The sequence below is a fragment of the Panthera leo genome, chromosome C2, assembly GCF_018350215.1.
Source record: "Panthera leo isolate Ple1 chromosome C2, P.leo_Ple1_pat1.1, whole genome shotgun sequence".
NCBI lineage: Eukaryota > Metazoa > Chordata > Mammalia > Carnivora > Felidae > Panthera > Panthera leo.
The window spans coordinates 134,011,795-134,026,703 of NC_056687.1; the positions used below are offsets into that span (position 1 = coordinate 134,011,795).

Genomic DNA, 14,909 nt, shown 5'->3' on the forward strand with positions numbered 1-14,909 from the left:
GGTCATACGTACTTCAATAACTTGTTTTTTCTCCCTCACTGTAAGTGATCAGATAACAACGTAGCGTCCATGTAAGTCTGCTACCAGGAAGTGAATGTGGTGGTCCATGGGGCATGAGGATGTCAGTCTTACATACGTCCTATGATAGAGAAAGGAACACATTGGCTTCACACAGCAGCCTTTTGAGCTCAATTTTGGGAGTCTGTCTCTGAGAGATGGCCTGGTTTTTCTGAGAGTGCTGACGAAGTCAGATTTCTCAGAATGTGAGACGTAAGGTCGCAAGTTTCCCATTGTGATTTTAGCTTTTCCCTTAGAGAGAGCCCTTTCAAAGAGCAGAAGAAGCAAAGCACCCAGAAGCACTTCCAGTTTAAAGAGAGCCATTAGTGGCTCACCTGCTTCCTCCTCTTCTTGGGCACATGGCTCAATTACATTTTCTTAAGTCATATGTGGTTAGAGATAACCAAAGGACTGAGTTCTAACTAGGGGAATGTGAGTCAAAGCGATGTATGCCGCCTGCAGTCCTTTCTGTAAAAACTCCCAAGGACTATCTTCCCTGCTATTTTTCTCATCCTGTTGGCGATGTCAATGTCCTGGGCAACCCTGGAAGGTTGAAGATGAAAACAGCAGGGCTGGTAGAAGTCCAAAAAGAACTGTGTGACTAAGACACTCCCACCCCCGCCTTACAATGTATTGTCACTTGTATGAAACTTAAGAACATCTACTATGGTAAGCCACAGAAACGTATGGGTTCACTTGTTATAGCAGCTGGTTAACCTTAACACACTATAACAATGAAAGTGAATGAGCATTGTAGTATGCACACATTTTGTTCTCAAGAAGAAAATTGCCCAAGGTCACCTCCTTTTTTTCAGCTACTTATTTCTTCATATTCATATACTCAGACATTTGCTTTCTCTCTCTCCCCCCCTTTCTTCTGCATTTCACACTGTCACTCTTAACCCTTTGAATTGGCTCTCTCAACTGGTTTACTTTCATTTTTTATTTTATTATTTTTTATCTTATTGCCTTCCATCTAAGTGGTAGCCATTATAGCCACATGGTTAAGGAAATAACTCAAAGATCATTTTCATTATAGAAATGCAATTAATATTATTTTTATGCACTTTCCCCATCACTTTCACTGGGTACACTTCACTTCAGGAATGTGGAGGCTAGACTTTTCAAACGAATTAATAACAGACCAACTTTCAAATTCAGTATTCAGACCATGAATAAATGTGAAATCAAAAGTAAAAAACTATTCCTGGAAGGATAATCAAGGTGAAATGCATTGTTCTGTGTTTGCTACACAAGACCAAACAGCTCGTCTTAATTTTCCCAGTGACCACATAGGAAGTGGGGGAAATGGTGACAGCGGAAGTAGTGAGCAAGTTCTGTCCCACGAGTCTGCAGGGAGAGCAAGGCCAAGGAGGAAGCTTTCGGATAGCTCCAGATTGGGAGTGGGAGGCTGGAGATTAGTCCTGGCTATGCCACTGAATTCTGGATGACTTTGGGTATTTCGCCTCACCTTCATCAAGCCTCGGGAGGAAATGAAGGTATAATTATATGATCTCTAGAGTCTCAACTACCTCTGAAGAAATTGCAAAATGCATCATATCCCTAGAACTGAATGTTTTAAAGGCCTTTGTAGTCATCAGTACCACTTACAAAAAGCACATAATGAGTCTAAGTCTAAGAACACAGCAAGAGGACTGGGATGGAATAGGTATACTTCTCAGTGAAAGGCCAATGGTCCAGAAGATATTAAATCATCAGTTTCATTAGAGGAGTTCAGGAGAACTCATTCCTATGAATAAGGGTAAGGCCTGGGTCATCCCAAGCTGCCCCTGCTAATGGGTGTGTCTTTGCAGACTCCAAAATTGTATGTGGGCCAGGAGTCAGCCTGAAGACTCTCATCCTGGCAAAGCATTAGAATTGGCTGGATCAGGGGTGCCTGGGTGGCTCAACTGGTTGAGTGTCTGACTCCTGATTTTGGCTCAGGTCATAATCTTCAGGTTCATGAGTTCAATCCCTGAGTTGGAGTCTGTGCTGGCAGCATGGAGACTGCTTGGGATTCTCTGTTTCTCTCTCTCTCTCTCTGCCTCTCTCTTAAAAATAAATAAATATTGGGGCGCCTGGGTGGCGCAGTCGGTTAAGCGTCCGACTTCAGCCAGGTCACGATCTCGCGGTCCGTGAGTTCGAGCCCCGCGTCAGGCTCTGGGCTGATGGCTCGGAGCCTGGAGCCTGTTTCCGATTCTGTGTCTCCCTCTCTCTCTGACCCTCCCCCGTTCATGCTCTGTCTCTCTCTGTCCCAAAAATAAATAAAAAACGTTGAAAAAATTTAAAAAAAAAATAAATAAATAAATAAATATTAAAAAAAAAAAAAAGAATCAACTGGATCAGTTTTCAGGAACTACTGGTCTACACCAGGGATCCTTCAACTCTGATTAATCCTTTACTAGTTAAAATGGGGTGTGTGTGCTTGTACTATCAATATGTGCATATTTATTTATTATAAGCCATATGCATGTACCACTTGTATTAATCTATTATGTACATGGGAAAAGATAAGTATGCGCAATAGAATTTTTAAATGAGATAGAGATGAAATACATTAAATTTTTCGTAATAGTTTGCTTATAATGGTAACTTTTGCTCTTCCTAAAAATATTCGGTTAGCATATATTGATGTGATTGAACATGCTTCTTTTTGAAAATCTTGGTTAAATGCTTTTGACAGCTTTTGTCAATGACATCCCAGAAAACTACCATACAAAGAGACATAGGTCTGAATGGAGGAAAGATACTATTGGCTTCCCTTGCTAAAGTATGGTATTCATTGTGCAATTCATCAGTTATGCCAAGATTTTTGTTAAAATAATAAATTTCTATCTTCCTTAATATTAATCAGCTTGTATTAGGGATCTCCAGAGAAACAGAACCAGTAGGATATATATAGGTATATAAGAGATTTGTTATGTGAATTGGCTTGTATGATTGTTGAGGCTGAGATAAGCTAAAGTCTGCCATCTGTAAGCTGGAGAACCAAGAAAGCCAGTGGTACATAATTCAGTCCAAGTTCCAAGGTCTGAGAACTGGGGCGTGGTGGGTGGGGGTGGAAAGAGGGAAGTGTAGGTGGGTGAGTTGGGGGGAGGCCAGGGAAAGACTGGGATGATATGCTGGGAAGTCCTGGAATCTCAAGGTCCAAGAACCAGGAGCTCAGCTGTCCTAGGGCAGGAGAAGATGGATGTCCCAGCTCAGGAGTCTGCCCTTCCTCCACCTTTTAGTTCTATTTGTGCTCTCAAGGGACTGGATGATGCCCATCTACACTGCCACTGCAGAGACACTCAGGAATAATGTTTTACAGCCATCTGGGTATTCCTTAGCCCAGTCAAGATGACATAAAATTAGCCATCACACAGCTCTTCTTAAAATTTAGTTGGAGGATGTTATATTTCTATATTTTAAAAACCAGATTCAAACCTGACTTCATCTCTTCATTTAGGATATTAGTAACCAAGTTAGAAAATTCTGTTTCCACAACTTTTTAGTGTACCTTGAGAGTTTTAAATAAGTGATATGCTTAATTTGTCTTTGGCAAGAGCATCACAAATGGATGAAACATTTCCAAATATTCAAATTTAAAATGTTCTAGTATGAATTTCTTTGAAAAAGCTCCCATTCTCTTTCATTATTAAAACGTCACCATTACCTTGAATCTTAATTTGAAGACACCAATTATATTTATTTTTTCAAAAATATTTGCATGGTAACATATTACAGACAGCTACTTGTCACAACAGAGGTAAGCCAATTGTTTTTTTTTTTTGCTTTTTTTTTTCAAAAAGAAATTACATTTGGCAACTCTTTTAACTACATTAGCAGAGGATATCTAGTGAACCCACAAGAGATGTCCATGGTCGCTGACATCTCTTTGGTATTGTAAATATGTCATTATTTAAGATAACATAGCCCATAAATCGCCTTAATTGGGCATATGGAAATGGCAATGGGGTATAAGGTGGTGGAAGCAAAGAGAGAGGAGAGTAGGCCACTGTCAGTGCCTTTGTGTGGATAAGTCCCCTCTTCCTTTAGGAGACCTCATAGGTGATACATGACTGGCTGACACATAGGCCTCTGAAGCCAACAATATTAACTTGTACATTAAAAAGTAAAGTTCAGTTTTTCATTTTCTTTTTTAATTTAAAACATTTTTAATGTATTTTTAAAATATTTATTTAGAGAGAGAGGGAGAACAAGCAGGGGAGGGGCAGAGAGAGAAGGAGAGAGAAAGAATCCCAAGCAGGCCCTGCACTGTCAGCACACAGCCCGACGTGGGGCTTGAACCCATGACTGCAAGATCAGGACCTGAGTCGCAATCAAAAGTCAGACGCTTAACTGATTGAGCCACCCAGGCACCCGCCCCCCCAGGTTTTTGTTTGTTTGTTTGTTTGTTTGTTTGTTTTTGAAAATTGAATACAGCTGGAAGTTATAGCTTTCAGGTTGCGTCCTTTTTTTCTCAATCTAGCGTCTGTTTCTTAAACTGTTGTCCATGGCTGACCAGTTTCTCAACAGTTACAAATGCAGATTTCTGGATCCTATTGCAGAGCCATCTACACTAGGATGTCTGGGAGTCTGTATTTGTAACAAGATCTGGCAGGTGCCACCACAGTTTAAGATCCACTGCATTAGATTGCAAGCTATGTGCTGAGGGGACCAGGTCTCCCTAATTCATTCTATCCCCAGGACCTGGCACAGGAAGCAATAAGCACTTGCTAAACTGAACTGCAATCAAGAGCGTAATTTCTCCTCTGGCAGGAGTGCTCGAGGGTTTGGTTGGGGGTTATTAGTCACCATACGTTCATTTACTCTTTCATCCATTCATTCATCATTCATCCACCTGTTATTGTAGGTACTTGGGTAACAGAACATAAAACAGACTAAACACACTTCTGTCATGGAGTTGATAGATTAGCAGGGAAGACAGAAAATCAAAAATAACGTAATATATAAATAAATTATCTACTATGACAGAAGATGATAATTGCTACGGAAAAGAAAAGTAGGGCAGGGCAAGGGGAACAGGAGTGTTGTAGTGGGAAGTGGGGACAGGGCAGTCACAGGGTGATTAGGGTAGGTCCCGCTGAAGACTGGACCTTCGCAAAGACTTAAAGGAGGTGAGAGAATCAACCAAGAGCATATTCCTTTCAGTTGCCACAAATCCTGTTCATCCCTCTTTACATGACTCCAGCAAGATTTCTGAGACATTTTAGATGCGATTGGTACCCGGCAAGAGCTCAGTGAATTTTGGCTAAATGAATAAAAATACATTTTGGAGGAAAGAAACAATGTGAAGAAATCAAACTATGAAGTTCCTCTTTGAAACCAGGAAAAGCAACCAAGTAAATAAAGATCATATGAAGATCTCTGGAAGATGTCATTAACAGCAGATGAGGACCCTACTCACACATCAAATGCTACCGTGAAACCCCCTCCACAGAGCCAAACTGGCGCCCCCTGGAAGTGCTGCGGGCCAGCCTTGCACGCGTGATGGGCGCTCCAGGCTCATCCGGGTGCAACTGCCACTTCCGTACCTCCGCGAACCTACCTTCCATTTCCCAGTATGGTCATCACACAAATGATGAAATATACTTAAAAATCCTCGGTGAAAAAATCTTTTGTGATTTTGTGTGGTTTTTGTTTTTGGAACAGATATAGCTTCTTGTCTAAAGTATTTAAATAACACAAAGTTAATTGATTATGGTTACGCAATTTACTACTTGAGTGTATTCACTTTTATTCCTATAAAATCAATACATTTAATATTTTGAAATAGCAATAATATGTTTACAGAGCTAATATGCTTAAGGAGCAAATAAAATATTTATTGTGGCCATATTTACTTATATTAAAGAGAATTCTTTTTTGTTGTTGTTTTGTCAGTTTTAAGTTTATAATCTTTTTGTCATACTCTGTGATCCAGAACTTCGAGTTTCTTCAAATTGTAACAGTAAGACAACACAGACACAACTCAAAGTAGTGTCTTTACTTTTTGAATAAGCTACTTCACATACAATAAGAAGAGTAAGTGATTAGATTCTCACAACACAGAGCTGCAAATGACTTTTAGAGATTATAGGCTAATTAAAGCCTCATCAGTCACCTATCCCTTTTTAAAAAACAACTAATGAACCTGAATCTAAGGCAGCAAAAGGTTAAATGATTTCTCTCAGGGTAAAACGGCAAGCCAGCAGTGAAGCGGGGCAGATACTTCATTCCTTGACCTCAGGGACATATCACAAACATATCACTGTAACGTGCTGTAATACTTTAATGCTTTTACATTTGAGCCCTCACAGTGCCTTTCTAAACATACACGTACAGGATTAATAGTTGTTAAAACTTAAGTAATCTATTTAAAATAAATATTCCCCCCCCCCCCCCCCCCCCCCCGCCCAAAAACCTAGACTTGCCTTCCTTGTGAGATATCAAATAAAAATCAGGGGAATGGTTTGTAGATTTTGTTTCTTTATTGTTAATCAGAACAGAATTAACCATGGATTCAAGTCTCTTCTTTAGTTATCTGAGGAAAAGTAAATCACCACCACAATTCATTGTTTCAGAAGAGAAACCTTCTCCTCTAAAACACAGAATCTTTGCCACAAAGCTTCACAGCTCTCTTCAGCCACCCAAAATAAAAATCACTAAGTTTCCCAAGAATGACTTTAAAGACTGAAACAAAGACTTGCCTATTCTGAGTAAATATTGTTCCTACAGGTGATTATTTATAGCCAATAAATCCAGTAAAAATCATCGGGATACAATTCTTTTCACAAGGACTTTTCACTTAAATACATAACATTTAGTTATGCTGAATAGTAACACAAAAGTTGGAATACTATACAAATTAATGCCAAATAAAAGTCACATCTGATGGACTTTTAGAAATGTGTCTGCTAATATAGTATTGCATCCCTGAGTCACTGAGTGACTGTGGATGTAGAACTGCCAGGCCCAGCCTGGGAACTTCCTCCAGCAATTCTCAGGAGCTTTGCTCATGCTGCTTTCTTAAGATGGAGTAACATCTCCCGAGAAAATTCTTCAAGGCCCAGTTAGAACGCCTCTTCCAAATGGAAGCCTCTCTGACTCTACAAATCCAAATTAGCTGTTTTTCATGCAATACTCTCACTCATGTTACCTTTCATAACCATTAGTCATTTACATCTATAAGGGACTATGTCCTCATCCTGTGGACCAAGTCTCATCCTCTGCCCACAGTAATTAAAAAAAGTATCCGTTGAATTGCATCTTGCTAAAATAGATCCAGAAGGTCTCCTGAGATTACATGACCCAGCCTCTTCCTTCTACAGTTCAAGAAAAGGAGTTGCCCTATAAATACAGCAGGCTGTGATGGAAGTGGAACCTGGATTCTGTGCCTCCCTCACGTGGCTGCCACCGCATTAGTGCTGTTGGAGATCTAATCCCTGACCTGGTAGAGCTCTCATTTTGGGAGGTGAGAAAGACTCGTCAGATTCCCTCCTCACTATACAGTGGAGCATAATACTGACGCAATGAAAGCAAAACTGACAGAGATTGGTAGTTTACAAAAGGAAGCCAAGATAGTTTTTTAAAAGATAAAGGCAATAAATGTTCAGGGTCCCGGCCGGTCTCCCTAAATCAAACAACGACCTACTGCTCAGATCCATGTGACAGTCCAGAGATCTCAATAAGTGAATGTGCTTTACCAAGTGAGGAGCTCATTCAAGGAGACTTCTTAGAACTTCTGGCTGAGAGTAAGAGTAGTTTATAATGACAGGATATCTTAAACATGAGGAAGAATCACCACAAATCCAGCAAGCTTTTAGGGAGTGGCAAAATGTGACCTTAAAAGTGATTTTACTATGTATCAGTGTGTAAAATTGCACAAGAAGAACAAAGCAATGCAAGCCTTCCCTAGCTCGTCCATTGTCTCGGGCATGCTGCCCCTGCTCCTGGCTCTAGAGCTACTGGTCTTCTTTCAGTTCCATAAACAGTCTTAGCTCTTTTTCACTCTGGAGTGTGTGTTTGCTGTTCCCCTGTCTGGAGGCTCTTCCCCATATTCTATGTCTGGCTAATTCCTTCTCCTCCATTAGTTCTCACCTGAAACGGTTTCTCCTCAGAGAGGGCCTTTTGACGAACCTACATAAATTAAATCTTCACTCAGCCCAGATTGTTCCTTCTCTTATTTTTTAAATGATGCCCTATTTGTATCCTTTATAACACATGCCAAGTTGAGTACTTTCTTGTTCACTTGTGTATTATGATTATGATAAAGGCCACATGTTGTATCTATATCTAAATATCTGTATCTATCTCTATCTCACCAGGATCTAAACAATGCCTGTTGAATTCTAGATAGCACACAATAGACTGATTTGTTGCATCAATTAATGAATTCAAAATATTTTTATAAAACAAATTCAGAATTATCTGAGGCCCCTAGGCAACCCTTAACAAGTTTTGAGAAACCCAGTTCTACATTATGAAATGTCTGAACACAATAAATAACACATTCCAAATACTGGTTTAATAAAGATTTTCAGATTACTTCTTTACAGAGTTTTGATAGCCACCAACTTACTTCAAAAGTAAAATTTAAGGTTCTTTTCAATGCTAGTCTGTGTCAAAAAAGTGTTTCTGATTAAATGTGAAAATATACCAGATTAATCACTAATTCCTAAATATTAATGACAATAAACATCCAATTGGTTGTAATCTAATGATAAAAAAAGAATGACATGTAGTTACACGCTCAGATACAAAGAAAAAAAAAACATGTTGGTGGGGGCACTAACAGAGTAAACACAAAAACAAATGATTCTCAAAGAATGGCAGTTTTCAGAGAAATGCTCCAGCTTTTCAGGGGAAAAAAAGGATAAAGAAAACAGAAGTGGCATTCTTTCTGAAGCAGAAAATCAGATTAAAATCTAATACTGGAGGGGAGCCTGGGTGGCTCAGTCGGTTAAGCATCCGACTTCAGCTAAGGTCATGATCTCATTGTTCGTGAGTTCAAGCCCTGCTTCGGGCTCTGTGCTGACAGCTCAGAGCCTGGAGCCTGCTTCAGATTCTGTGTCTCCCTCTCTCTCTGCCCCTTCCCTGCTTGTACTCTGTCTCTCTCTCTCGCTCTCTCAAAAATAAATAAACATTAAAAAAATTAAAAAAAAAAAAAAACCCTAATACTGGAAAATCTGAACAGAACATCTGATGGGAACATCACAAAAAGTAAATAAATAGATACTGTGCATTCTCTTGAAAGCGTCAGTATATGTGGTTTTTAGGTTCTTTATTGCTCAGAGGAAAAAAAAATGACAATGCCATTACTGTAATGCACATTTTCCAACATTGTCACTTGACTGGTAGTGAGGCCTGGATCCATTCACCATTTTTCTTTTTTCTTTTTTTTTTTTTTTAATTTTTTTTTAAACGTTTATTTATTTTTGAGACAGAGAGAGACAGAGCATGAACGGGGGAGGGTCAGAGAGAGGGAGACACAGAATCTGAAACAGGCTCCAGGCTCTGAGCTGTCAGCACAGAGCCTGACGCGGGGCTCGAACTCACAGATCGCGAGATCATGACCTGAGCCGAAGTCGGCCGCTTAACTGACTGAGCCACCCAGGCGCCCCCATTCACCATTTTTCAATTCTGATAGATGACACTGTACCAAAGTCATCTGGTATTTTTAAAAAGTTACATCTACAGTGGGGATTTTTGGAATTAAAAGAGTAAAAACCTATTAGCTGCATAAAATCTGAAATCTGAATAGCCTTTTTATAATTTGAAAAGGCAAAATTTAATATAACTCCAAATAAAAGCCAAAACAGAATTGGCCAAGCATAACAACATTGTACACTATATTTTTATAGTATGTTTCTGTGTACAAAAGAATGACTATGAAATTAAATTGTCTTCTTTCTAGCAATTTTCTTCCATAAACAACAACAGTCACTGCTAAAAGGGTTGCTTGCAAACTTACCAGAAATATTTTTGGGGGAATATTCTAGTCTTCAAAACAAACAGTAGCTGTCAAATTCTTACTGCATAATCTAAAATGTTAATCCATGTACTGTATTTCATTTGTAATAAGTCTCTGTGATAAGGTTAACACTTCAGCACACAACACAAATAAGAGAGCACCGAAAAATGAAAATTACTTTGCTTATGTTTCCGTATTAGAATTTTATTTGCTGAAGGGTAAAAACAGATTTGCAAAATTCACAGTTAACTTAAAACAATAGTTTTAAACCTTTTATTCCTAGCCCTTACTGCCTTCAGGAAGGAGAGAACATCTGGTTATTTAAGGAACACAATATGTTCACATTTTCTATGACTTTTGTTTCTAATTGGGTTTTTAAATTTTTTTTTGAATTTGAACAACTAGTTAGAACAATGTTTTTTAATCACTTCATATTTTTCAGACTGTCCTCCTTCTATCCCTCTACTCCATTTAGTGGATTGTTTTTGGAAATCTGCTCAGTGGTTCTAATATGATAAAGACAAGAAAACAGGAACTAGGATCATGGTCAAAAGAGCCAAGTATAGGAACCGTATTTATGGTGAACGGAGTATAGGATGCTATAAACAGCTATTTGACATCTAGTCTCTATATAGTATACATTTAAGAAAATTCCAAATAGTTCTAGGTCCACTTATTTACATGGCAGTTTCATTTATTACAGATGCAAATTAAATGTCTATTACAAATTAAATAATATTTATGACAAATATTAGTAAATAGGATTCTACTATTTTTAAAACTGTAGCTCTTGTGTGGAAAGGTGGTTGGAAGACCTGGGTTCAATTGTTGGCTCTGCCACTGACAAGCTGTATTAAATGACTGTCTTAACTTCACCTTGATCCTCAGTTTGTTCATCAACCAAAAGAGGAGCTGGATTAGATCTCTAGGTTCTTTGCAGTTCTGAAATTATGACAGTCTAAGTGAGGTTACTGACTAGATACTTTGTTACGTCTTTTTTGTTCCATAACATATGAAGGTGGTAATAGGTTTTCAAACAATTCTGACACACAGCAAATCCAGGAACTAGATGCCCTTTACGTTCAGGTTGTAGGGTTCATTAACCATCTTGATAAAAATGGCAGCTGACAAATACACAGTTGGTGATGGCTTCCATGGAATGTGGATATGGGTTCCGGAAATATGCTAGTTGAGTGAGATTCACCTAGATTAGAGTCAGTATGGTACACAGGAAGACGCTTAGCAAATGAGTCAGAGTTCAATTCTACCATTCTCTCTTTTTTTAAATTTTATTTATTAATCTTGAGAGAGAGAGAGAGAGAGAGAGAGAGCAAGCACGTACATGAGAGCGAGGAAGGGCAGAGAAAGAGAGAGAATCCCGAGCAGGCTTTGCACTGTCAGCGCAGAGCCCAACCTGACCCAGGGGTCACAAACTGTGAGATCATGAACTAAGCCTAAATCAAGAGTCGGACACTTAACTGACTGAACTACCCAGGCGTCCCTACCATTATTTTCTTAATACCAACCACTGCAGGACACAAAGCTAAATGCTAATAAATGAGTCGGATCATAAGAAGGAATAATGGATGCAATAAATAAGCAAATAGCTAAAATACAAGGTGCTTACAGGGACACAAAGCGGAAAACATATCCTATCCGAGCCTGAGAATAGCTTCCTGGAGGAGGCAGAAGGTATGCTGGGAATCTCAGGAGGGGATGGATACATACAAGGGTCATGGAGCCATTCGAGCTAGCTTGAAAGCTTACAAGTTTTCAGCCTGGGGAAAGCCACATACCCTTAATCTGTCTGCACTGAAAAAGAATGAAGAAAGATAACCTGCTTTGCTTACCTCATAGCTTGTTGTAAGGACCAAATTAATAAGCACATCGAAGTGCTTGGGAACCGTGAAGAGTATGATCCTATTATTACAGTTTACAGCCCTATTATTTCAGTCTGTTCAAATGAGAAATCTTTTCACAGTAAAGCCTACATCTGATATAAAACAATTAAAGCTCAGTGTCTCATCCTCTAGTTTCAGAGTCTATTCTCAGTTGAGCAATCTCCACTGGGATTTAGGGAGAGCACTGGGACAAAGTGCTTTTCTGAAGCTGGCAATGAACTTGGGGGGCTCAGAGTTCCTTGTTTATTTTTATTTTATTGAGTCTGTCAGCAACACTCAACACTACTGTCACAAGGAGCTGGGCTATGGGAAAATGTACTTTCATGCCTCAAATCTCATCCTTCTACTAGTTCGCTTCACAGAGACTCATGTGGTTATATATTTACTCTGATCTACTTGAACTGGGAATGATTCTAGTATTTCTAAGTGTTTCATTGTTAATAATAAATAGAAAAAATTTAAGCACTCTGATGTCTGGATTTTTAGAGGATATGGGCAGGGTACTAGCATCATCTTTCCCTCTTTTTCTTCCCCCTCAGTGTAAATGGCCTCCTATATTACTTTATAATTGACATTACTACACTGAAAAGTCTGTCCACTTGTGGATACCTGTGCTATATATAAACTTGCTGTGTTGCATTCTTTTTTTTTTTTTTTTATTTGAACTTCTATAGCACTGGATTGGATCTTTAAAATATTTTTTTTAAGTTTATTTATTTTGAAAGAGGGGCAGTGAGAGAGGGAGGGAGAGAGAATCCCAAGCAGGCTCCGTACTGTCAGCGCAGAGCCCAACGTGGGGCTCGAACTCATGAACTATGAGATCATGACCAGAGCCGAAATCAAGAGTTGGATGCTTAACTGACTGAGCCACCCAGGTGTCCCCTGGATTGGACCTTATTAGATCATTGTAAGTCAGTGCTTTATGGCCATAGGAGCTCTGGCTGAGTGGGTCATTAGAGATAATTTAATTCAATCCCTATCGGGAAGACCAAGACAGCAAGCACGAATTTCCCCAAATCACAGGGATAGCTGTTGGCAGAGTCAAGATTTGACCCCATATCCCGATTCCTAATTCAGTCTCCTTGCTCCGTAACTAAAATTATCACCTTGCTGGATTAGCCATGTGAAAGCCCCTTAATACTATACAGCTTTCTTTATCTTTCCTATAGATATCATTCTACAAACTTGCTCTCAACAGCCTTTTAAACATGACTCCTTCCTCCTGACCAATTTCTTCTGTCTCAGAAGTACCAATTTAAGGTCCTACATTTTTGGCCATTATCTTGATAATGTTTTTACTTAGTAAGACTCTGAATGTACAAGTGGGGAATGGAATACTTACGGTTTTTTTTTTTTTAAGATACTTATGCTATTATTTTTTTCTCTTAATCCTTAGAGAGAATAAATTTAAAGCTTATAGAATTGGCTTCATTATACTCGTATATTATGTATAATACCTTTGAGATAAAAAGTACTCTATTAAAATCATAGATTCCATTAATAACACTGATTGATTTATTGTATAGAATTCTGGAACAAGAAGAGTGGATGATTCATAGCGAGATCAACCATATTTAACTAGGGAAAAATTACTAAGATCACTAGGTTTAGATAACATATTCACTTCTCCCTTCAGTAAAACCAAATAAATCATATAAGTAGAGAATTCAAAGAGTTATTTTAGCAGTGTTTTCCCCACTCTGTATGTTTCTAAGAATTCCTAATGCTGAACTGATAGAGCTTACCTTAAGTTTATAGACCAAAACTCATATACCTCATTGACCAGCAACCTCATTCTTTACTCATTTTATAGATATTTCATAATTATGGGTATTTATATAGAAAAATACGTAAAAATATGGAAATTCTGATTTTATAGTCAGACTCCTGAGCCTTACCAGAAAAAAAAAAAAAATATATATATATATATATATGCTATCTTAAGTATCAGAGAAATGATGGATTATATTTCTGACACTTAATGAAATTTTGCATAGGAGAAATGATATAAAACTGCATATTTTTATAGAAAAATGGATATAGACACAAGAAAATAAAATCTTTTAAATCTATCAAAGGATAAATAGAGGTCATACTCAAATGTTGAAGTCAACAGCCCAGGAGAAAGCAGAAATCCTTTAGAATTAAAATTTACGTTAAACTTGGAGGCCCAAGTCGATCAGACAGAGCTTTGGCAATGGATCCACAGACAGACTGACTCAAAGACAGTTCGACAACTGCCAACATGACTGTTGGGAATTCTGCCAAAGAGCCAAAGGCTGGGATTACCACCCAATGCCTGGCATTCTCATACTCGTGTTTGAAGCTCTCTCTCTGATACTTCATCCAATATTTTTGTTTGGCTCAAAAGCATCAAGGATTCACAGATTTTTTTAGATCATTAAATGTTCTTATTTTCAAGAAATATAACATTAGTTGTAAAAGAGCACACTTTTTCTCTGAAGTGTAAAGAAAATTTTGGTGGCTTGCTTTAAGTTCAAATAGAGAAATCAGCATTAAAGTCTGTTTAAGCCTTTATTTTACTAGGTTACTCTTCACCCAAAAAATAAAAAATACATATTCATAATATGGAATGATTTCATTGTATCATAAACTCTTACAGAAACAGTCCTTTTGATAGCTCTAATGAACACATGGCCCCTGAGGCTCTATCTCAGTCCCTGTGAGGAGTACCCATGATAATGAAGTGTGGCTATAAGGAGAAGTAGTTGCTCAACTATTCTTTGAGTTGTGAGGAAGGAGGAGGGCAGAACAACCTTCTGAGGGACAAGAGATAGGTGTTCCAGTTTCTCAGGGCAACGTCCACGTAATTTACCTGCTAAGTTGCTAGCCAGTGAGATATGTGAGTTTTGCCTACAACTCTAGACACATTCTTTCATTAGGCAATTCCTCTGTCATTAGACAAATTCCCCATTAGCAATTCTTGGAGCTGTACTGAGAAACCAATTTTTCACCCAACTTAAAATTGTGCATAC

General features: G+C 38.5%; 1 protein-coding gene across 14 annotated transcripts in view; it reads right to left on the minus strand.

The window, feature by feature from the left end:
• Window positions 1-14,909, minus strand: part of TBC1D5 (TBC1 domain family member 5) — a 537,979-nt gene that overhangs the window by 107,325 nt on the left and 415,745 nt on the right. The window lies entirely within an intron of this gene.